General features: G+C 41.3%; 1 protein-coding gene across 1 annotated transcript in view; it reads left to right on the top strand.

The window, feature by feature from the left end:
* The window catches only part of LOC126456108 (uncharacterized), a 60633-nt gene that overhangs the window by 12512 nt on the left and 21702 nt on the right, over window positions 1-26419 (top strand). The window lies entirely within an intron of this gene.

Here is a 26419-nt window from a genome sequence, read left to right on the forward strand (position 1 = left end):
ACTGCTCTACAGACGTCCTCTCTACATCCCGCGATAGACAGGCTTTTTTTGTGCCTGTACTGCTCGCCAAATGCTGGTGCCTGCGCTGATACTTATCACCTGCTTTTAAGGAAACTATTAGGCCTGATTTTAAGGAAACTATTGGGTGAAAAAATTTGATTTTTGCACACCTTACAGTCTGGTATCTTCGTCCGATAAAGAACTGAATTTCTTTTCATTATGCATCATACTTACAGAGCTGCATCAAATTAAGTAAAACACTGCTCGAAATTTTAAAGGGTTTGCAAAAGTAAAAACAGGATTGCACAGACACATTACTTTATTCATTTTGGTTGGAGAACACCGCAGCTGATGTCGTAAACTGTGCTGTAGGAAATATTGTACCATAACTGGATTTGGAAGGAAAATCGGCATTGGCCGTATTTTGTTGTTTTATTGTTAGCAAAATCGATTTTTGGTCTCTTAGTGGCCATCCTCAGTGCTGTAATATACAATTAAAATTGGTAGGCTTTGGTATCAAGCTGTAACCACAAGCTTAGTGTGGAGTTTATGTGATCGCTCTAAGCTTGTGGTTATAGATTGATACCAGTGCCCACCAATTTTAATTGTATATTACAGCACTGAGGATGGTGACTAAGTGACCGAAAATAGATTTTGCTGTCAATAAAACAACAAAATACGGCCAATGCTGATTTTCCTTCCAATTCTATCCACTATTTGGTCGTGGTGCACAGAACATGCCATGGAATCGCCAATCAATAACTGGATTTGGACCTGACCCCATTGTCAGATTGTGGCATTGACTTCTCTGTACGTTCTGCAGTTGTGTCCTAAAATATAACAAAATTCTTCGTGATTACATAGTTTTACATTTGTGCATGCTTTATACATTGTACTCGATTCTTGAAATACCCTCCTTTACATACTGAAAGACACAGGTTTGATTTTATTTTTACAACCCATGCTGATCAGTGAACTGAACTAAATAAAAGATAGGGGATACTTTGTCTACATTGGCTGCTGCTTTGATGTGCCAAAAAACGTGATATGTGTACACATGTAAGACAGTTCAAAGATATTTCTTCATATTACAGATAATTTTTACAATTAGTCGTTTAATTTTGTGGCTCTGAGAGATGCTAACGAAAAACTTCCTCTCTATCAATTAATTAATATTTCTATCATTTTAAATTATAAGAGTTATATGAGATTTTGGAGATACATTTGATTTTTTGATTCTAGTTGATCATTATGTACGCAGTCAGGTTTACTGAGAATGTGATTATATATTTCAAATTTCTCTCAAAATTGCGTAAACTTTGCTTACAGGTGATTTTATCTCGTACGTTACAATGAATGAAGTGTAGACACGGTAATGATACTTTATTTGAAATTAAGAGCAGAAAGATATCTCATTTCGTTCTCGAGTTATTTATTTTTATACGAGACATACGGTCCTGCAAAACGCACACATTCCCGTCCTTATACATCACAAATTACATGGTCATAAAAATCGACATATTGCATAAATCATTCCAGATATCGAGCAGAGGTTTTTTGCTAATGATATCATGAAAGGAGGCACCTACATTTTATTACAAATCCCAGAAACTTTTTTATTCACGGACACGCAGAAGTAAGTCTGCAGCAGTGCGAGTTTGGCGGCTCAGGATGCATACAATCGTCAATAGCACTGTAGGAACACCCAAGAGACACGCGTATACACGCCCCCTGCCCTGAGAAACGGTTGAAATGGAATTTTATACACGTTCATAGCAGCCAAAAGACCAATCTTTTCATTTATTCACTCCTATTACACTCAACATTTTTGTTTCTATGCTGCTTCTTCTAGCGCCAAGTTAACTACAACGGCTGGTCATGAAGTGTCAGATATCACCTCGGAAATATCCAGCTCTAGACGTGGTTCATATTCTACATGTTCATCTTTCAAATCGGCTGTTTTTTTTTCCAACGAAGACAAGCAGTAGCTTGCAGTTTGACGTTTACGAAACATTCCATACCGAAAAACACCTTGTTATCACTGTGCAGTTGCCTTCCACGCAATTGTTTCTTTACTCAGTCGAAGAGGAAGAAGTCATTGACTCCTTCTTCAGGACATCTCCATCTTCTTTTAAAAGGCTACTCCTTGCCTCTGCAACCGCAGCTTCCTCTTTATGTTCCATAGGGCCTTCAGCGTAGTATAATTCAGCAAGTGACTTATTTATAAGTAGTGAACAGACTCGCTCCTGTTTGATATTAACTTTTACTATGACTATTCTAAACTAATGTCCAGTCAGTCGCGAACCGAAAAACTACTGCGAAAATAAAAATTGTTTCATATGAAAGTTAGCTACGCCTTCCAGCTGCTTCTCTACATAGTTGCTACTAGGACTTAGGAATTTTGTCGTAGCGTTGTACCGTCTTTCAAATACCCTCGTCGTAGGAAACAGCCGACGGTATTGTCCGCCATTTCTCTACGCTGGTCTACAGCTCGTTAAGAGACATCATATTTACGCCTGTGACTGTAACACTTTCTTTATATCACGATTACAATTTCGGCCTTAGGCCATTTGAGAGCTGGATTCTCAGGATGGGGCAGGATAAGGCTATGATTGTGGATGGGACAGTAATCAATTACTCTCGGTTGCACAACAAATTCGTAAACTTTATTTAAAGAAATTAAAATTTTAAAACAATCTCTTAGAAAAACACAATTGACTGTATGACGGCTGAAGGCCTATCACAGAAAAAAAAATTCCACAATTTTAGGGCTGAAGACCACCAACAGTAACCTCAAACAAGAAACGGCTGAAGGCCTGAGTTAGAAGTCAGAAGAACAGTTTCAAATACCACATATTAAGACAAATACTTCATTTTAAAACAAACTGTAACACGGCTGAAGACCTTATAATAAAAGAAGTGAAATTATTCCTGGGCTGAAGGCCACAAATAATTTCGAATAACAAACGGCTGAAGGCCTGAATTATCACCAAAGTGAAATTATTGCTCGGTTGAAGGCCACACCAACAATAATTAGAAAATTACAAATATCCTTGAAACAAATATCACAATCTAAGAAATCAGGACAAGGTTCGCAGCAAGTGTTCCAAGGGTCGGCCTGGGAAGGTAACTCAAACGTAAGGTAAGGTGAGACAGGCAGCCAAGAGTTGTACTCACGCAACAGGAAGGCAACTCAAATTAGGGGCAGCTTAAGCGCCGACCGACTGACTAACCAATCCGACTAACGTCCGATCACCGGTACAATAATGGAATATTTTTAGGCAAGGGCGAAGAGACAGGCAGCACTACGTCTTCAGAAAACACCCCAACACTAGAACCAAGGTAGATCTCCCAAAAAGATATGCACAGTACAGTACAAGAGGCTGTCGAACTACGCGCTGTGTCTTACAGCATCAACACGACGAGGAAAGGTACACTGCCGGAAAACAACGCTAACCTCCAGGGCAGGTAACTGGGGCGTTAGCGGCCACAAGGCAGACAATATCGCTGGCTATACTACACTATTAAGAATAATACTAAATTCAATGATGAATAACAAATAGAGAAAGACAGCTGCAATATTTCACCACCTCGAAACACTTCACTCGTTGCCGCCAGGCTCAGCGGCCCTGGGAGCAAAAACCCGCCAACCAGAGGCGAGATCTCAGAATAGTCGAGTTTTCATTAGCAGTTAACTCTTCACTCAACTTAAACGTCCAGGGTACGGTGTGCAACGAAGTCGGCGCTTTCGGAAGCCATCCCTCCTCGATACGGCAGTGGCAGCACACCGCCAGTGGCCCCGGCTTGCCCCCGCACTGCATGGACCTTCTCTCTGGTTCGCTCCCAACCGACCTGATGTCAGATCCCAACTCTCCACTCCATACAATGCGACCCGGAAATACCAGCGGTCGCTCCAAGGATAGTACCACAGTACTCGTACCGATAAGCGCTACTGCTGCCACTCATACGCTGGCAAGCCAGCAACATAGAGACGCCAGTAAATTGAATAATAAACGGGATGCCATAGCCGCAATGACAATATGCCAAGCAATAAACGTGATGAACGCTAGCTGCGCACGGCTCACTATTATCAAGTGCAGATTTTTGCGGCTTTAAGTATTACAGTCTATGCATAAATATGATGTCTCTTGTAAAGTTCTACATGACTGTGAATCCCAGGCATAAGAAGTTAATCTACAGCTCGTTATTTGTGCGAAAATGTTGTCTCCATAGCCAGAGATGAAATTCAGGGGAAGCCAATTACGGCATTTATTATAGATGATCAAACACTTTCCACTGAAAACGCTTCAGAAGCATCTTCACTGCTCCTTCAGAGTGCTGCTAGAACGGTCATGAAGAAGGAAGCGCATGATAGTGGTGTTATGTGGGTTGCATGCCATCAGATGAAATCTCTCACCAGGCCCTCATACTTGGAAGGAGATACTATTTTCTAGGCACATTTACATGCTCACTGTGCTCTCAGAACTGAAAAGAGAGACGTGACGCGGTACTAGAGACACTGTTCAACACGTCTGTGCAAAGCTTCATGGAATTTTCACTGTGGTTTCCATTTCGCGCACAACCGGACCTTACTTTCCGAATAGCTCTCGTATTTCATTCACATTCACTACAGGTCTGTTTCGGCTAACTTGCCATTACCGAATGAACTGCGGTGCAATGTGGGTGACATTATTTTCATTATACATAATTATGTTATGGTATAATGTTGAGCATAGATTGCTACTTACGTATAAATTGTCAAGATTGATTGACATACCTATTACATCGTTGGCAACTGTATTTTGACAGTCGTTCTATATTTGTTGAATTAAGGTAGTAATTAATTTGTTATGACAGTAATTTGACATATTTGGAGCTACAGTGTCGTATGTTTGGAAAGTATAAGCATTTTTATACAGATGATAAACTGAAACACCAAAGAAACTGGTATAGGCAGACGGTACTCAAATACAATGATAACATGCATAATACGGCAATGCGGACGGCAACGCATGTAGAAGACAAAAAGGGGCTGTCGCAGTTGTTTGATCGGTTACTGCTGCTTCAATGGCAGGTTATCAAGATTTAAGTGAGTTTGAACGTTGTGTTAAAGTCGGCGCACGAGCGATGGACACAGAATCTCTGAGGTAACGATGAAGTACGACCATTTCAAGAGTGTGCCATGAATATCAGGAAAGCGGTAAAACATCAAATCTCCGACATCGTTGCGACCTAAAAAGGATCCTGGAAGAACGGGACCAAAGACGACTGAAGAGAATCGTTCAGCGTTACAGATGTGCAACCCTTCCGTAAAATAGCTGCAAATTTCAATGCTGGGCCATCAAAAATGTCAGCATGCGAACCATTCAACGAAACATAATCGATATGGGCTTTCGGAGCCGAGGGCAACTCGTGTACCCATGATGACTGCATGACACAAAGCTTTACGCCTCACCTGGGCCCATCTGCACTTACATTGGACTATTGGTGACTGCAAACATGTTTCCCAGCCGGACGAGACTCGTTTAAAATGGTATCGAGCGGATGGACGTGTACGGGTATGGAGACAATCTCATGAATCCATCCACCCTGCATGTCAGTAGTGGACTGTTCAACCTGGTGGACGCTCTGTGATGGTGTGGGACCCGTGCAGCTTGAGTGATATGTGACCCCTGATACGTTTAGAGACCACTGACATGTGACACGTACGCAAGCATCCTGTCTGATCACTTGCATGCATTCATGTCCATTGTGCATTCCGATGGACTTGGACAATTGCAGCAGGCAATTGCAGCAGGACAATGCGACATCTCACACGTTTGGAATAGCTACAGAGTAGCTCCAGAAACACTCTTATGAGTTTAAACACTTTCGCTGGCCACCAAACTCCCGAGACCTGAACATTATTGAGCTCATCTGGGATGTCTTGCAACGTGCTGTTCGGAAGAGATCTCCAACTCCTCGTACTCTTACGGGTTTATGAACAGCCTTGCAGGATTCATGGTGTCAGTTCCTCCGCCACTACTTCATACATTAGTCGAGTCCGTGGCACCTCGGTTGCGGTATTTCTGCGTGCTCGCAAGGGCTCTACACGATATTAGGCAGGTGTATCAGTTTCTTTGGCTTTTCAGTGTAAATACATTATTTGGTTGCGTGTATATCTATGGTTGTTCTATGTTGGTGCTTGTCTGCGTGTATATTGATCAGAGGTGCTATTAATTTTAGGCGTTCATTGGGTAGGGATTTTTATTTGGTGTGTGTCCTTTTTCTAACTTCTATTTTCGGTTATTTTTCGTAAATTGTGACATTCTCGTACGTACTGTACTCATGCTCGGATATATCTTTGAGAGTATGTGTGTAAGCAATTATGTTAAGTTTTATTTTGGGTGCATCATCTTTGAGTGCGCACTGCGCTTTGTATTTATCCGTTTTCTTTTTAGAGTATTTAGATAATTTAAAAAAAAATGGTATTGATGTTTAAGATCGGTCTGTTCGTTCGATACATCTTATGGTTGGTTTCTTATATCTATATAAATTTCAAGTTCCTCGGAATGTTCATGGTAGGATTCTTCGGAGTTTCATGAAGTATCTCCAATGCATGTTCAGTGGTCTAGGACGCCGTGTCACGGTTCGCGCGGCTCCCCCCCGTCGGAGGTTCGAGTCCTTCCTCGGGCATGAGTTGTGTGTTGTTCTTAGTGTAAGTTAGTTTACGTCGTGTGTATGTCTAGGGACCGATGACCTCAACAGTTCGGTCGCTTAGGAATTCACACACACACACACACACACACAGACACACACACAGTTTTATCTACCGGATGTGGAGGCTGTTTTAGGTGGAAAATTATTGTGATTGGTTTTTATCACTATTTCGAATGTCATCTTTAATCCGCGTGAGAAAGTTTCTTCCAGTTTTAGCTGAAACAGATCTCAAGTAAAAGTGAAAGAAATAAAAAATTAATATCACACAGCCGTGAGTCAGGACACTCCTTATCAACACTTTTATCTCTTCTGAAATGCTCTTCATCTCCACGTGTGAACTACATCCGATTTCACCGATCACATTTTTTAAATAGGGTGTACTCGGTCGATCTCTCGTTTTATTCCATACAACCTTGCATTCAAAAAAGGTTTGTAGCAGAATCTCAAAAAAAAAAAAAAATGGTTCAAATGGTTCTGAGCACTATGGGACTTAACATCTATGGTCATAAGTCCCCTAGAACTTAGAACTACTTAAACATAACTAACCTAAGGACATCACACAACACCCAGTCATCACAAGGCAGAGAAAATCCCTGACCCCGCCGGGAATCGAACCCGGGAACCCGGGCGCGGGAACGCTATCGCACAACCACGAGCTGCGGACAGCAGAATATCATGTCTAATTAAGTGTCCAACGTGCTTTGCGTTGAATTATGACTTTCAGTCGGTCTTTCTCCTCTCATATTTGTTGTAGAATGATCTCATTCGGTTTTCGGTTAGTCCAGCTATTTCTTGTAACTCTCCTCCGGCATCACATTCTGCAGTGTCGAGGTGAGCTTTCTGCTGATTTGCTGAAGGTCTTTAAAATCTTTTCTTAGTGTGAAAGCTGATGTGCTTGTTCAATCTGAGGTTCTTATTTTGTTAGTCACTCTTGGCCAGTATTGTTCTTCCCTTGATTTCCTCCAGACATTTATTATTTTCCTCCAGAATTGAGTTATCGTGTGATTTAAGACTTTCAACATTTCATTTAGTTATTTCTCTGACTCTGTCTCTACTGTAACGTCATCATCAGATCTGATACAGTGGATGTGAATATAATTAACTTTGATTCAAGTTGTTTTTTCTTTCATTGTTGTTATTTCTTCCTTGATTAACAAATTAAATAGGTAAGGTGACAGAGGGCACAGCTCTGTCACCACCCTTTCGATTTTTGCCTCTACCATTAATATCCAGTTCAGTACTTCGACTTTCGTATAGACTCAAACTTAATGGCTTGTCCTTCCAGCCAAATTCTACTTTGCGAATCACTTTAAACAATGACTTCCAATCAACCATATGAAGCGCATTTCTAGGTCACTAAATGGTGTAGTGTTTTTCTGTTTACTTCTTATCTTTTTTACAAAATTTTACATAACGTCAGTTTTGCTTCTTCCATTCCATTCCCTGTTGCGACAGACGTGCTAGTATTTTATAATTTGCACAGTCCTTTACATTTTCTCACCTGTGTAACGCAACAGTTCGACTTTCTGTGAAGCCAGTGGTAAAATACCCTCTTAATAACATTCAGATACTATACTAAATGCTTTACTTTTGACGTTCTCATTATTGTTTTGGAGGAGCTCTGCAGGGATACCCATTGCTTTATTTGATCTTAACCTATTTAGTGTAAGGTGGCCCCTTATTATATAAATCAGTTAGTTTTTTATCTTTAATATATTCATCTAAACTTTCAGTCTCAGCTCCACTGTTCATGTCATCAGTATACTCATTCTATCTGTCACTTACTACTTCAAACAGTACCCTCTTGTACGCCTACCAAGGCGCTATAATCTTCCATAGGAATAACATTGTCTTTGATGTTTATAACATCCATTAATTCTTCAATGTTGTCGTAAGTGCTTCTTATTTCTTCATCATTACTATCACTGTTGTTAGTAAATATACTTGAATTACCACTCACATGGTGCAGGTGTTCATTACAACACATATCAATTTCTTTATTAATAGTTTAGTTATACCTGACTCTTGGTTTCCAATCGGTATCATCCTGATATCTTCTGATCTGAAACTGCCATTTGGAGCCCATCTTGTCTCACATAGCCCTAGAGTATCCAGTCGACGCTTTGTCATACTCTTTTTGACTTCCTCCAGACTTCGCAGCTTTAACAATTTTCGCACATTTCTAGTGTCAATGTTTAATTGGCCTTTTCCTTCTTTTTCTGGTTTTCCTACTCCTTCTCTGCGACGATTTCGTGGAATGACGACCTGGAAGTCTCGCTACTTTCCCTGACTGGGATCCGAAACCCATTAGTAGGGATACATACAGTATTAGATTCTGCCCTTGTTGTTGCACATGGATAGCCAGGTGGGTCTTTAATGAGGTAATTCCCATTGCGTTCCACGTCTCCAAGTCGTTTGACTTGGTGGCTCATCACCGGCAGGGATAGTTTCCCATCACAAGAGTAAGTAGGTTCCCTACCTCAGTCCGCTCATCCACCCTCCAAAAAGACCGTTGGCACTTGATGGAGATTGACCCTCTATTCCAGAAGACATTAAGTCTCAAACTATTGGCACCTGAAGCATTGACCGCGCTGTAGCATTACGAGGCGTGGGTTTGGTTTTTCCTTCATTGAGAATGAGACCATAAGGCAACCTCGTAGCTCTCCAGTACATTTGCGGTGTGAGGCAAAATTTTACTGCCACTGTATCTATTGGACAATTAGCTGGACACGGTCATGGAACAAAAACACCACTTTTAACGGCTTTCCTCGACGCTTCATCTTGATGGGCAACTGTTAGAGAGTTTGGTAGCACGCCATTGTTACGATTTGTCACTTAAGGGCATAGTCTGTTAGCACCACACCGCTCTTGTTGTTATGCAGCTTCCCACGCAACTGTATCCCCTGCAAGCCTCTTCATCTCCAAATAACTATTGCAACCTACATCCATTTGAATATGTTTACTGAGTTCATCCCTTGGTCTCTCTTGATGTTTCATGATGTGTCACACCAACCGATCCCTTCTTTTTGTGAATTTATGCCAAAAATTTCTTTCCTCCCAAATTCTGTTAAGTACCTCTTCATTCATTACATGATCTGCCCATCTGATCTTCAGTATTCTCCTGTAGCACCACATTTCAAATCAGCTACACCTTCTTGTCTGAACGGTTTATCGTCCACGTTTCCCTTCAGACAATGCTACACTTCGCCAAACAACTTCAGGAAAGAGTTCCAAACACTTAGTCCTATATTCGACGTCAAAAATTTCTTTTCTTCAGAAACGCTTTTATTGCCGTTACAAGTCTACATTTTATATCCTCTCTACTTCGTCCATCATCAGTTATTTAAATATCCAAATAGGAAAATTCAACTACCACTTATAGTCACTCGTTTGCTAATTCCCTGAGCATCGCCTGATTTAAATCGACTACATTTAATTACACCTGCTTTGATCTTGTTGACGTTCGCCTGATATCCTCCTTTAAAGACACTGTCTATACCATTAAATTACTCTTCACAGTCCTTATTGTATTTTCCAGAGTTATAATGTCATCTGCAATGTCTTTCAGGTCCGTCGGCTCTTACAACTGCCATCTTCTTTCTGTACCAGTTATATATTATATTTTGGGCTCTGTTTTTTAACCCCTCCGTAAGTGTATTCCAGTCTACAGTGTCAAAATCATGCTCCAAAACTACAAAATCGATAAAAGTTGTGATACTATATGAAACACACAGCCAAACCAGTTGCACGACAAAAGTTTATTCAGACCTTTACCAAGGTTCCGACAGATATAAACCTGTCTTCCTCAGAAGAAGTAATAACACCTAAAAATGCTATAACCAGTGCATGGAAGTCATGTGAGCAACAAAAAGAAACAACAAAAATTATATATATATATATATATATATATATATATATATATATATATATATATATATATATATATATATATACGGTGGTCCATTGATGGGCCAAATATCTCACGAAATATGCATCAAACGAAAAAACTACAAAGAACGGAACTCATCTAGCTTGAAGGGGAAAACCAGATGGCGCTATGGTTATCCCGCTAGAAGGCGCTGCCATAGGTCAAACGGATATTACTCCGCTTTTTTTATTTTTTTAAAAATTGGATCCCCTATTTTTAATACATATTCGTGTAGTAAGTAAAGAAATATGAATGTTACAGTTGGACCACTTTTTTCGCTTTGTGATAGATGGCGCTTTAATAATCACGTAACATTCCGCCAGTGCGGACAGTATTTGCTTCGTGATGCATTACCCGTGTTAAAATGGACAGCTTTCCAATTGCGGAAAAGGTCGATATCGTGTTGCTGTATGGCTATTGTGATCAAAATGCCCAACGGGCGTGTGCTATGTATGCTGCTCGGTATCCTGCACGACATCATCCAAGTGTCCGGACCATTCGCCGGATAATTACGTTATTTAAGGAAACAGGAAGTGTTCAGCCACATGTGAAATGTCAACCACGACCTGCAACAAATGATGATGCCCAAGTAGGTGTTCTAGCTGCTGTCACGGCTAATCCGCACATCAGCAGCAGACAAAGTGTCCTAGAATCGAGAATCTCAAAAACGTCGGTGTTGAGAATGCTACATCAACACCGATTGCACCCGTACCATATTTCCATGCACCAGGAATTGCATTGCGACGACTTTGAACGTCGTGTAAGTTCTGCCACTGGGCTCAAGAGAAATTATCGGACGATGACAGATTTTTTGCACGTTTTCTATTTAGCGACGCAGCATCATTCACCATCAGCGGCGTAATATGCACTATTGGACAACGGAAAATCCACGATGGCTGCGACAAGTGGAACATCAGCGACCTTGGCGGGTTAATGTATGGTGCGGCATTATGGGAGGAAGGATAATTGGGCCCCATTTTATCGATGGCAATCTAAATGGTGCAAAGTATGCTTATTTCCTACGTAATGTTCTACCGATGTTACTACAAAATGTTTCACTGCATGACAGAATGGCGATGTACTTACAACATGATGGAGGTCCGGCACATAGCTCGCGTGTGGTTGAAGCGGTATTGAATAGCATATTTCATGACAGGTGGATAGGTCGTCGAAGCACCATACCATGGCTGCACGTTCACCGGATCTGGCGTCCAAGGATTTCTTTCAGTGGGGAAAGTTGAAGAATATTTGCTATCGTGATCCACCGACAACGCCTGACAACATGCGTCAGCGCATTGTCAATGCATGTGTGAAGATTACGGGAGGTGAATTACTCGTTGTTGAGAGGAATGTCGTTGCAAGTATTGCCAAATGCATTTAGGTTGACGGACATCATTTTGAGCAATTATTGCATTAATGTGGTATTTACAAGTAATCACGCTGTAACAGCATGCGTTCTCAGAAATGATAAGTTCACAAAGGTACACGTATTTCATTGGAACAACCGAAATAAAATGTTCAAACGTACCCACGTTCTGTATTTTAATTTAAAAAACCTACCTGTTACCAACTGTTCGTCTAAAATTGTGAGCCATATGTTTGTGACTTTTACAGCGCCACTATCACAAAGCGAAAAATGTGGTCCAACTAAAACATTCATATTTCTTTACGTACTCTACGAATATGTAATAAAAATGGGGGTTCCTATTTAAAAAACGCAGTTGATATCCATTTGACCTATGGCAGCGCCATCTAGCGGGCCAACCATAACACCATCTGGTTTCCCCCTTCAAGCTAGATGAGTTTCGTTTTTTGTAGTTTTTTCGTCTGACGCTTATTTCATGAGATGTTTGGCCCGGTCACGATCAATGATCCACGTAAAATGTAAAGCAGACGCGCATCATATACATAAACAGACAACTAACAGAACAGAAAGCTGAAGGAAGCGGGAAACTTATGGCCAGGTGGTGGTTAAACGAGAATCTGTGCCAACCACAAAAATAACATTAGCTTCTATGTTCTGTACGTTGACGATTTAATTTTTGTATTAGAGGAACTTACGAAGAATTAGATCAACTGTTTCATACCTTCAATCAATTTCATCAGTAAACAGTACTGACCAAGGAACTGCAGAACAAAAATAGCGAGTTGAATTTCCTTTGTCTTACTTTGGGTATTAAAAAAACGAAAAAAAATTTCTACAAAATCTTTGTTAAGTAAACATTTTCAGGTAATATTATCTCAGTTGATTCCGCTCACCCCCTAGAACTCAAATTGCCCATTTTTTCGTTCTAATATTCATCGTGCAGTGGTTGTTCAGTTATCCTTGGAGAATTTTCGGCAAGAGATAAATTTGATTAAAACTCTAGTCAGTAACAGGCTACGAATTTTGGATAGTAGAACCGCTAAAAATGTTCCGCTCAAGGAGATTGAAACCTGTTAGTCGAGGGAAGGCAGGATTCGGTTACGAATGAGGACGGGGTCGTAATCAGTTACTATTGGTTGCCTTTTACAGTTATATACAATTTATTTTAATCCCGTTAATTCCAGACTCAACAATAAATATAAAATACCACACGTTATTAATGAAGGAATAACAACTGTGTAAATAATAGCGTTTTCAGTGAGTTACAGCTTATCAAAACAACATTAAATACAGATACAGCAGATAATGTTTTAAAAAGCAAGCCACTGTGATCTGGGCAGAAGGCCTTACACGCCAGGAATAGCAATAAATGAAGAATTGCTTAAAACTTGCTGCAACTTACAAATTACAGTTATTAATTTATTAAGGCAAGTCGCCACAAACACAGCAGAAAGCATCAGACGCAAAGAATGGCAGTAAATAAGTTTTTATAGGCTCACTGCGTAAATACAAATATCAAATTAGAATTTTAAGGCAAGTGATCACAATGACGGCTGAAGACCTTAAGAATTGTGATAAATAATACAATAATAAAACACAAGGATCAGTGCACAGGTTCCTTAAAGGGTACTGAGGCAGATTATATCCGCAGAAGGCGTGGGCTGAAGGAGCGTTACACTGAACTAGTGGCCATCAGATCTCCTTTTAGAAGACGAATGTCTTACAAGAACCAAGGGGTCACAGACGGTGCTCCAGGAATCGATCTCTGAGAAGGTCGGCAACAAACACATGAGCGATGAGATAGGCAGCCAAGAGTTGTATTCACTTCACAAGATGGTAACTCAGACTAGTGGAAGTCTAACGAATGACTAATGATAATCTTGCTGAAGCTAACTGACGTCCGATAAACCAAATGCAACGATGAAGCAATACACGAACCCAAGTTACTGAAGAATCGCGAGATATCACAATAGTGGAGGTTTCTCTACTTGGATTGAAATGCACTCATCTTAAAGCTTGCTGGATCGGGTTAGCGACAAGGTCGTGCACCCTCGTGACCACAGCCCTTCCATCAGGCAGTCCATGCGTGCCACCAGTGGTCCCGGCGTGTACCGCACCGCACGGACCTGCCTCCTCCTGAGCCCCCAACCGAACTGGCCCACTCACACGACCCGGAAAAACAACGACGTCGCCCCAAAGATAGGGCAACAGTTACTACATATCGATAATCGCCGCTGTTACCACTTTCTTTTTTGGTCATCAGTCTACTGACTGGTTTGATGCGGTCCGCCACGAATTCCTTTCCTGTGCTAACCTCTTCATCTCAGAGTAGCACTTGCAACCTACGTCCTCAATTATTTGCTTGACGTATTCCAATCTCTGTCTTCCTCTACAGTTTTTGCCCTCTACAAATCCCTCTAGTACCATGGAAGTCATTCCCTCATGTCTTAGCAGATGTCCTATCATCCTGTCCCTTCTCCTTATCAGTGTTTTCCACATATTACTTTCCTCTCCGATTCTGCGTAGAACCTCCTCATTCCTAACCTTATCAGTCCACCTAATTTTCAACATTCGTCTATAGCACCACATCTCAAATGCTTCGATTCTCTTCTGTTCCGGTTTTCCCACAGTCCATGTTTCACTACCATACAATGCTGTACTCCAGACGTACATCCTCAGAAATTTCTTCCTCAAATTAAGGCCGGTATTTGATATTAGTAGACTTCTCTTGGCCAGAAATGTCTTTTTTGCCATAGCGAGTCTGCTTTTGAGGTCCTCCTTGCTCCGTCCGTCATTGGTTATTTTACTGCCTAGGTAGCAGAATTCCTTATCTTCATTGACTTCGTGACCATCAATCCTGATGTTAAGTTTATCACTGTTCTCATTTCTACTGCTTCTCATTACCTTCGTCTTTCTCCGATCTACTCTCAAACCATACTGTGTACTCATTCCGTTCAGCAGATCGTTTAATTCTTCTTCACTTTCACTCAGGATAGCAATGTCATCAGCGAATCTTATCATTGATATCCTTTCACCTTGTATTTTAATTCCACTCGTGAACCTTTCTTTTATTTCCATCATTGCTTCCTCGATGTACAGATTGAAGAGTAGGGGCGAAAGGCTACAGCCTTGTCTTACACCCTTCTCAATACGAGCACTTCGTTCTTGATCGTCCACTCTTATTATTCCCTCTTGGTTGTTGTACATATTGTATATGACCCGTTTCTCCCTATAGCTTACCCCTACTTTTTTCGGAATCTCGAACAGCTTGCACCATTTTATATTGTCGAACGCTTTTTCCAGATCGACAAATCCTATGAAAGTGTCTTGATTTTTCTTTAGCCTTGCTTCCATTATTAGCCGTTACGTCAGAATTGCCTCTCTCGTCCCTTTACATTTCCTAAAGCCAAACTGATCGTCACCTAGCGCATTCTCAATTTTCTTTTCCGTTCTTCTGTATATTATTCTTGTAAGCAGCTTCGATGCATGAGCTGTTAAGCTGATTGTACGATAATTCTCGCACTTGTCAGCTCTTGCCGTCTTGGGAATTGTGTGGATGATGCTTTTCCGAAAGTCAGATGGTATATCGGCCAGACTCATATATTCTACACACCAACGGGAATAGTCGTTTTGTTGCCACTTCCCCCAATGATTTTAGAAATTCTGATGGAATGTTATCTATCCCTTCTGCCTTATTTGACCGTAAGTCTTCCAAAGCTCTTTTAAATTCCGATTCTAATACTGGATCCCCTATCTCTTCTAAATCGACTCCTGTTTCTGCATCTATCACATCTTCACCCTCATAGAGGTTTTCAATGTATTCTTTCCACCTATCTGCTCTCTCCTCTGCATTTAACAGTGGAATTCCCGTTGCACTCTTAATGTTACCACCGTTGCTTTTAATATCACCAAAGGTTGTTTTGACTTTCCTGTATGCTGAGGCTGTCCTTCCAACAATCATATCTTTCTCGATGTCTGCACATTTTTCCTACAGCCATTTCGCCTTAGCTTCCCTGCACTTCCCATTTATTTCATTCCTCAGCGACTTGTATTTCTGTTTTCCTGATTCTCCCGGTACATGTTAGTACTTCCTCCTTTCATCAATCAACTGAAGTATTTCTTCTGTTACCCATGATTTCTTCGCAGCTACCTTCTTTGTACCTATGTTTTCCTTCCCAACTTCTGTGATGGCCCTTTTTAGAGATGTCCATTCCTCTTCAACTGTACTGCCTACTGCGCTATTCCTTATTGCTGTATCTATAACGTTAGAGAACTTCAAACGTATCTCGTCATTCCTTAGTACTTCCGTATCCCACTTCTTTGCGTATTGATTCTTCCTGACTAATGTCTTTAACTGCAGCCTACTCTTCATCACTACTATATTGTGATCTGAGTCTATATCAGCTCCTGGGTACGCTTTACAATCCAGTATCTGATTTCGGAATCTCTGTCTGACCATGATGTAATCTAATTGAAATCTTCGCGTATCTCCCGGCCTTTTCCAAGTATACCTCCTCCTCTTGTGATTCTTGAACAGGGTATTCGCTATTACTAGCTGAAACTTGTTGCAGAACTCAATTAGTCTTTCTCCTCTTTCATTCCTTGTCCCAAGACCATATTCTCCTGCAACCTTTTCTTCTACTCCTTCCCCTACAACTGCATTGCAGTCGCCCATGAGTATAAGATTTTCGTCCCCCTTTACATACTGCATTACCCTTTCAATATCCTCATACACTTTCTCTATCTGTTCATCTTCAGCTTGCGACGTCGGCATGTATACCTGAACGATCGTTGTCAGTGTTGGTCTGCTGTCGATTCTGATTAGAACAACCCGGTCACTGAACTGTTCACCGTAAGACACCCTCTGCCCTACCTTCCTATTCATAACTAATCCTACACCTGTTATACCATTTTCTGCTGCTGTTGATATTACCCGATACTCATGTGACCAGCAATCCTTGTCTTCCTTCCACTTCACTTCAGTGACCCCTACTATATCTAGATTGAGCCTTTGTATTTCCCTTTTCAGATTTTCTAGTTTCCCTACCACGTTCAAGCTTCTGACATTCCACGCCCCGACTCGTAGAACGTTATCCTTTCGTTGATTATTCAATATTTTTCTAATGGTAACCTCCCCCTTGGCAGTCCCCTCCCGGAGATCCGAATGGGGGACTATTCCGGAATCTTTTGCCAATGGAGAGATCATCATGACACTTCTTCAATTACAGGTCACATGTCCTGTGGATACACGTTACGTGTCTTTAATGCAGTGGTTTCCATTGCCTTCTGCATCCTCATGTCGTTGATCATTGCTGATTCTTCCGCCTTTAGGGGCAATTTCCCACCCGTAGGACAAGAGAGTGCCCTGAACCTCTACCCGCTCCTCCGCCCTCTTTGACAAGGCCGTTGGAAGAATGAGGCTGACTTCTTATGCCGGAAGTCTTCGGCCGCCAATGCTGATTATTTATCAAAATTTAGGCAGCGGTGGGGATCGAACCCGGGACCGATGAATCAAAGACGCTACCCCTAGACCACGGGTACAAACTTACTAACGGATAGGAAACGCTTACGAAACCGAGTGGTGGTAGTCAACACGAGAAGAAGACAAACAACCACAACCATTCCAACTAAAAGATACCATCTGGCCTCGAACAGAGGGCGGAAACTTAGAAACAGCATGAACACGAGCAGCAGCACGGCTCAGTTATTTCACACAGGAAATAGAAGATGAAGAGGAATGAAATTTCTTTGCCATGCCGTTTCACTCAACATTTATTGTTGTAACAGCGCATATGAAATACGTGAAATAATTATATTTACAGATCAATAGCACCAGCTGAAACACTCATATTTATATGTGGTGTTGCCTCCATAGGAGGTAATGCAGGCGTTCACTCTGGCATCCAATCGATCATGCAGATGGTGAATACCGTCCTGTGATACGGTATACCATACCCGCTCGACCTATTCACGTATTTCTGCAAGAGTTGTGCGCTGACGTGTCCCACGAGTTACTTCTCGTCGCATCGTTTCTCACACGTGCTCAGTTGGAGACAAGTCCGGAGACGGTGCCAGCCGGGAAAGTTATTAAACATGTTGCAGAGCACGTTGAGTTTCATGGGCAGTGTGTGGACGAGCATTACCCATTTGGAACGATATATCACCTTCCTGTTGCACGAGCGGCAAAAGAACGGGTCCAAAAACAATTTGCACGTGCCGAGTGCTGTTTAGCGTCCGCTCCAGAAACGTCAAAGGTAAACAAGAGCCTTAGCTTGTCGCACACCAGACCGTAAGACATGGGATGGGGCCAGTGTGTATTGGACAAATGCATTCTACGAGACAGCGCTCACCAGGTCTACGTCGTACGCGCCAAATATCATCACTTGCGTGGAGGCAGAATCTGCTTTCATCTCTGAAGACATGGAGCGCCATTCCATTTCCCAAGTGATCCTCTGACGGCACCAGTCAAGCCGTGCACACCGATGCTGTGACGTGTGTGAAAGACGGGCTAGAGGTGCGTGTGCCTGTAGTCACGGTTCACGACAATTCGAGTTGGTATGACTTAGCTCACAAGCCCTCTTATCCGTACTGTAGTAGCTATACGATTTGCCACTGCTGCCCTTACGATACAACGATCTTGGCGGGTGTGTGTCCTGCGAGGATGTCCACAGCCTCGTCTACAGGTGTGAGAATGTTGCCGTGATCACAGACACCAGCATCGTCGTCCAAGTGAAGCGGCGTGTCCAACTTGTCTGGCCATACAGGTCACAATTTGACCCCTTCCGAACTCGCTCAGTTGGTTGTAGGAAACACGGGTGCGTCTCCGTGGCATGTTTTCCAGCTTGCTTCACACGTTTGTACCACACTGGAGCTTCTGGCTGTGAGTATTCCAGATTAAAGGGTACACACTGATTGCGCTCTGGTAGCTACTCCATTATGCTGTCTGTTGACTGACGACGTTGAAACCGTTACCAGTACATTTACTATCCTCCAGGTGACATATGCCATCGTCGGAAGAAAATCGTCATCGTCTTTCCATGTGTACTCTTTTCTTTCCGGCACTGTATTTCATGTAAGGTAAGCCTTCTTCTCACGAAGAAACATGGCAGTAAAGTTTCGTTTTCAGCTTGCAACAGTCTTGGAAAAAATTTAATTCACGCCTCAAAGCGAAGTGAAGAACCATTTTCTCATTCTGACGTCTATAAAATAATATATATAATGATATAGGGCGGACAGGAAGAGAAGTCGAAGTCAGATTCAAAAAAAGTGTATTGGGTAAAGGTGACGATAACGCCTATGGCTCTACTTTCGCCGAGCATTTCATACAGTGATCACATTCCTCTACTACACTGTAAGATACGGCTGTTTTACATGAGGAAGAAAATGGTTTTAGACTGGGCTTGCTGGAGGAATTTATAAATTTTATGCAGAATTTCAATTATAAGGACTTAATGATCAGTTACAGCTTAAAAATAGAAACTTTATCGGTGGCTTTCGGTCTGTTCTTAAATTCTGCTTTAGTGCGCAGCGTAGTTCTGTACACCACTTGCATAGGTTCATAGCCTTTTTAATAATTTTTGTTGTGTTTCTGTTTTGTAATGTTACTTTAATGCAATTTTATTAACATGTCAGGTGTCTATTGTGGCTGGCACCGCTTCTTATACGAACACCAACAGTTAGTTGTCTGTTTATGTGTACTATGCACGTCTGCCTTAGATTTGAGTGGATCATTTTACTGTTGAGTAAGCCTTGTCGCTATAACATAGCATTTTTATGGATCTTTTTACTGCTTATGGTTTCGTTTCTCCTTTCGCGCAATGTGTAGCGCGTAAGTTTACCTTATACTACCATTGTATGTAACTATTGTAGGACTTCCATGTACTGGTGCTAAGAGATCCTATTTTTAGGTGTTATTATTTATTCTGAGGAAGACAGATTTATATCCGTCGAAACCTTGGTAACAGTTTGAATAAACCTTTGGCGTGCAACTGGTTGGCTGTTTTATTCACATTCTACCATATGTCTGTAGTTGCTGACTGCTGCCATGTTCAAGACTACACAAGCAGATTTGTCTACCTATCTTCTAAGATAAGTAAGTGGGTCAGTATTGCCTCGCGTAAACCTTAATTTCACCCGAGGTCAGCTTCTATCACTTTTTCCGTTCTTCTCTAAATAATTCGTGTTAGTATTTTGCAACCATGTCTTATTTAACTGATAGTTCGGTAATATTCACATTTGTCAGCACTTGTTTTCTTTCAAATTGAAGTTATTATATTCTTCTTGAAGTCAGAGCGTATTTCGGCTGCCTCATACGTGTTCCACAGTTGAGGCGTAGCGCCTTACATCGTGCCTATTGAGATAGTATATAACAGTAGACAGGCGTGCAGTATGAGTCTCGCAGGACGGTGACGTCTGATGTCCGAGAGTATGTAGCTTCTTTGCGATCTGGTAGAGGCCACTAGCTGACGGACATTGTTTGAGCTGCAGTCAAAATATGTTCAGTTTTACTTGCAGTTCTGTTTGTTTAATTTTCTACTTGTTTATTAATTACTGTTACAATTGTGCTTAGTTATAAGAGTGAAGGAGGGTGTGGTTTCGTTAGTTTATGGTACTGGGGAAATAAGGTTATGATTCGGTAAAGTAGTTTGAGCAAGCAGTAAAGGAAACAAAAGAAAAATTCGGAGTAGGTATTAAAATTCATGGAGAAGAAATAAAAACTTTGAGGTTCGCCGATGACATTGTAATTCTGTCAGAGACAGCGAAGGACTTGGAAGAGCAGTTGAATGGAATGGACAGTGTCTTGAAAGGAGGATATAAGATGAACATCAACAAAAGCAAAACAAGGATAATGGAATGTAGTCTAATTAAGTCGGGTGATGCTGAGAGAATTAGATTAGGAAATGAGGCACTTAAAGTAGTAAAGGAGTTTTGCTATTTGGGGAGCAAAATTACTGCTGATGGTCGAAGTAGAGAGGATATAAAATGTAGGCTGGCAATGGCAAGGAAAGCGTTTCTGAAGAAGAGAAATTTGTTAACATCCAGTATTGATTTAAGTGTCAGGAAGTCACTTCTGAAAGTATTTGTATGGAGTGTAGCCATGTATGGAAGTAAAACATGGACGATAAATAGTTTGGACAAGAAGAGAATAGAAGCATTCGAAATGTGGTGCTACAGAAGAATGCTGAAGATTAGACGGGTAGATCACATAACTAATGAGGAAGTATTGAATAGGATTGGGGAGAAGAGAAGTTTGTGGCACAACTTGACCAGAAGAAGGGATCGGTTGGTAGGACATGTTCTGAGGCATCAAGGGATCACCAATTTAGTATCGGAGGGCAGCGTGGAGGGTAAAAATCGTAGAGGGAGACCAAGAGATGAATACACTTAGCAGATTCAGAAGGATGTAGGCTGCAGTAGGTACTGGGAGATGAAAAAGCTTGCACAGGATAGAGTAGCATGGAGAGCTGCATCAAACCAGACTGAGGACTGAAGACCACAACAACAACAACAACAAAGTAGTTTTGTTTAGAGCGAGTTAGTTTTATATTTACAGTTTCCAAATTTTGTTTATGTTAATTTACTTTTCTGATTAATTGACAAATTTTGACTGGTTCTGCACATATGATCGAGATTGAGCGGGGTTTGATGCTGCTTTCCGACTGGCTGTGATATTTCTGTGCAAATTAGAATTTATCATGTTCTACCGTATGTACCCGTGGTCTAGGGGTAGCGTCTTTGATTCATAATCAAAACGTATTCGGTCCCGGGTTCGATCCCGGCCGCTGCCTAAATTTTGATAAATAATCAGCATTGGCGGCCGAAGACTTCCGGCATAAGAAGTCAGCCTCATTCTGCCAACGGCCTTGTCAAAGAGGGCGGAGGAGCGGGTAGAGGTTCAGGGCACTCTCTTGTCCTACGGGTGGGAAATTGCCCCTAAAGGCGGAAGAATCAGCAATGATCAACGACATGAGGATGCAGAAGGCAATGGAAACCACTGCATTAAAGACACGTAACGTGTATCCACAGGACATGTGACCTGTAATTGAAGAAGTGTCATGATGATCTCTCCATTGGCAAAAGATTCCGGAATAGTCCCCCATTCGGATCTCCGGGAGGGGACTGCCAAGGGGGAGGTTACCATTAGAAAAATATTGAATAATCAACGAAAGGATAACGTTCTACGAGTCGGGGCGTGGAATGTCAGAAGCTTGAACGTGGTAGGGTAACTAGAAAATCTGAAAAGGGAAATGCAAAGGCTCAATCTAGATATAGTAGGGGTCACTGAAGTGAAGTGGAAGGAAGACAAGGATTTCTGGTCACATGAATATCGGGTAATATCAACAGCAGCAGAAAATGGTATAACAGGTGTAGTATTCGTTATGAATAGGAAGGTAGGGCAGAGGGTGTCTTACGGTGAACAGTTCAGTGACCGGGTTGTTCTAATCAGAATCGACAGCAGACCAACACCGACAACGATCGTTCAGGTATACATGCCGACGTCGCAAGCTGAAGATGAACAGATAGAGAAAGTGTATGAGGATATTGAAAGGGTAATGCAGTATGTAAAGGGGGACCAAAATCTAATACTCATGGGCGACTGGAATGCAGTTGTAGGGGAAGGAGTAGAAGAAAAGGTTACAGGAGAATATGGTCTTGGGACAAGGAATGAAAGAGGAGAAAGACTAATTGAGTTCTGTAACAAGTTTCAGCTAGTAATAGCGAATACCCTGTTCAAGAATCACAAGAGGAGGAGGTATACTTGGAAAAGGCCGGGAGATACGCGAAGATTTCAATTAGATTACATCATGGTCAGACAGAGATTCCGAAATCAGATACTGGATTGTAAGGCGTACCCAGGAGCTGATATAGACTCAGATCACAATATAGTAGTGATGAAGAGTAGGCTGAAGTTAAAGACATTAGTCAGGAAGAATCAATACGCAAAGAAGTGGGATACGGAAGTACTAAGGAATGACGAGATACGTTTGAAGTTCTCTAACGCTATAAATACAGCAATAAGGAATAGCGCAGTAGGCAGTACAGTTGAAGAGGAATGGACATCTCTAAAAAGGGCCATCACAGAAGTTGGGAAGGAAAACATAGGTACAAAGAAGGTAGCTGCGAAGAAACCATGGGTAACAGAAGAAATACTTCAGTTGATTGATGGAAGGAGGAAGTACAAACATGTACCGGGAGAATCAGGAATACAGAAATACAAGTCGCTGAGGAATGAAATAAATAGGAAGTGCAGGGAAGCCAAGACAAGATGGCTGCAGGAAAAATGTGAAGACATCGAAAAAGATATGATTGTCGGAAGGACAGCCTCAGCATACAGGAAAGTCAAAACAACCTTTGGTGACATTAAAAGCAACGGTGGTAACATAACAGTGCAACGGGAATTCTACTGTTAAATGCAGAGGAGAGAGCAGATAGGTGGAAAGAATACACTGAAAGCCTCTATGAGGGTGAAGATTTGTCTAATGTGATAGAAGAAGAAACAGGAGTCGATTTAGAAGAGATAGGGGATCCAGCATTAGAATCGGAATTTAAAAGAGCTTTGGAGGACTTACGGTCAAATAAGTGAGAAGGGATAGATAGCATTCCATCAGAATTTCTAAAATCATTGGGGGAAGTGGCAACAAAACGACTATTCCCGTTGGTGTGTAGAATATATGAGTCTGGCCGATATACCATCTGACTTTCGGAAAAGCATCATCCACACAATTCCCAAGATGGCAAGAGCTGACAAGTGCGAGAATTATCGTACTATCAGCTTAACAGCTCATGCATCGAAGCTGCTTACAAGAATAATATACAGAAGAACGGAAAAGAAAATTGAGAATGCGCTAGGTGACGATCAGTTTGGCTTTATGAAAAGTAAAGGGACGAGAGAGGCAATTCTGACGTAACGGCTAATAATGGAAGCAAGGCTAAAGAAAAATCAAGACACTTTCATAGGATTTGTCGATCTGGAAAAAGCGTTCGACAATATAAAATGGTGCAAGCTGTTCGAGATTCTGAAAAAAGTAGGGGTAAGCTATAGGGAGAGAAGGGTCATATACAATATGTACTACAACCAAGAGGGAATATTAAGAGAGGACGATCAAGAACGAAGTGCTCGTATTGAGAAGAGTGTAAAACAAGGCTGTAGCCTTTCGCCCCTACTCTTCAATCTGTACATCGAGGAAGCAATGATGGAAATAAAAGAAAGGTTCAGGAGTGGAATTAAAATACAAGGTGAAAGGATATCAATGATACGATTCGCTTGTGACATTGCTATCCTGAGTGAAAGTGAAGAAGAATTAAACAATCTGCTGAACGGAATGAGTACACAGTATGGTTTGAGAGTAGATCGGAGAAAGACGAAGGTAATGAGAAGCAGTAGAAATGAGAACAGTGATAAACTTAACATCAGGATTGATGGTCACGAAGTCAATGAAGATAAGGAATTCTGCTACCTAGGCAGTAAAATAACCAATGACGGACGGAGCAAGGAGGACCTCAAAAGCAGACTCGCTATGGCAAAAAAGACATTTCTGGCCAAGAGAAGTCTACTAATATCAAATACCGGCCTTAATTTGAGGAAGAAATTTCTGAGGATGTACGTCTGGAGTACAGCATTGTATGGTAGTGAAACATGGACTGTGGGAAAACCGGAACAGAAGAGAATCGAAGCATTTGAGATGTGGTGCTATAGACGAATGTTGAAAATTAGGTGGACTGATAAGGTAAGGAATGAGGAGGTTCTACGCAGAATCGGAGAGGAAAGGAATATGTGGAAAATACTGATAAGGAGAAGGGACAGGATGATAGGACATCTGCTAAGACATGAGGGAATGACTTCCATGGTACCAGAGGGAGGAGTAGAGGGCAAAAACTGTAGAGGAAGACAGAGATTGGAATACGTCCTGCAAATAATTGAGGACGTAGGTTGCAAGTGCTACTCTGAGATGATGAGGTTAGTACAGGAAAGGAATTCGTGGCGGGCCGCATTAAACCAGTCAGTAGACTGATAAAAATAAAAAAAAACTCATTTTGGGAACTAGAAACTTATTTTGTGTAGAGAGATGACTAGAGTCGGGGCTCGGATCTCACGGTGATCAGACCTATCGACTGTTGCTCCGATGAAAATCAATATTATTGTGCTATTTCGGAACCAAAATGTTTGAGAAGTGATGTGAAGTGTGGAAGAGAGTTCGATTTAATGCAAAGTGTGAAATTTAGAACTTTTGGTGCCATTTTAAATAACTAAATTCCGCGTGGCGTGTTGCTGACTCGCGAACGAGAACATTTCGTTACGTGAGACTGATTATAGCAAAATTTGTGTGAGCTATTCCAAAAGAAACAGTCCGTTTGTAAACTTTCAGTGAAAGATAATTGATAATTACCATAAACTGACTATGGTTATTAACAATGTGTGCGTGTGGACATTTCAGACTTTGTACAGTTAGAGTAAGGCTTGGTAGCAACTGGTGTATGCAAGCTTATCATAATTTTATGCACATAAATACTTTCATTTAGCTATCATTAGGTATTTCAGTAACTTCAATGAGGGATGTTTGTGAGAAGAGATTCACAATGAGATGATCGGAATTTAATACGCAGCAGCAACGGACTGCGCTGCCGTACAGTAGGTGGAATATTTTTGACATAACTGGCTATCACACAGATATCTGTAATTCTGACTGAATACATCTATTCCAGAGTACGTGTTTCGACTTAGATCTTCCAGTGATCTGTGAATTTCTTTTCATAGCATCATATCTCGTATCTCATCTTCATCTACGTCCCCTTCTCTTTCTATAATATTACCTTCAAATAAATTTCCTATACATAGCCCCTATGTATACTAATTTCACCTTCTAACTTGCCTTGCCTTTCTTAGAACTGCTTCTCTATCTGACCTCTTGATAGTCATACAGTAGCTTCTCTTTTCTGCAACAGTCTCTTTACTTTATATGTTGGTGGTGGCTACTTTTCCTTGAGTTATATTTGCTTCTTTATTGACGTTGTATTGACATTTGTACACTAACTTTCCTGCTTAGCCATTTTGTACGTAGTGTGAATTTCATTTTTTAGATGTTTAGATCCGTTTCGCCTGCTTCATTTACTGTACCTTATATTTTCTCCGTTCATTAATTCAATATCTCCTGTGCTGTCCAAGGGTTTCTACTAGGCCTTGTAATTTTATCTAGCCTGTATGATCCTGTATTGTCTTCAGTATATACCCATTCGTCTTCTACCGTATTACTTTCCCCTCTTTTAGTCAATTGTTGTCTAATGCCCTCTCTGAACCTTTCAACAACTTCTGCATATTTTAACTTATCTAGATCTCATGTATTTAATTTCTTAATTTTTTACAATTTCTTCAGATTTAATCCACAGTTCATAACCAATAAATTGTGGTCTTCATCTGGAAATGTCTT

Source organism: Schistocerca serialis, chromosome 2, assembly GCF_023864345.2.
Source record: "Schistocerca serialis cubense isolate TAMUIC-IGC-003099 chromosome 2, iqSchSeri2.2, whole genome shotgun sequence".
Taxonomy (NCBI): Eukaryota; Metazoa; Arthropoda; class Insecta; order Orthoptera; family Acrididae; genus Schistocerca; species Schistocerca serialis.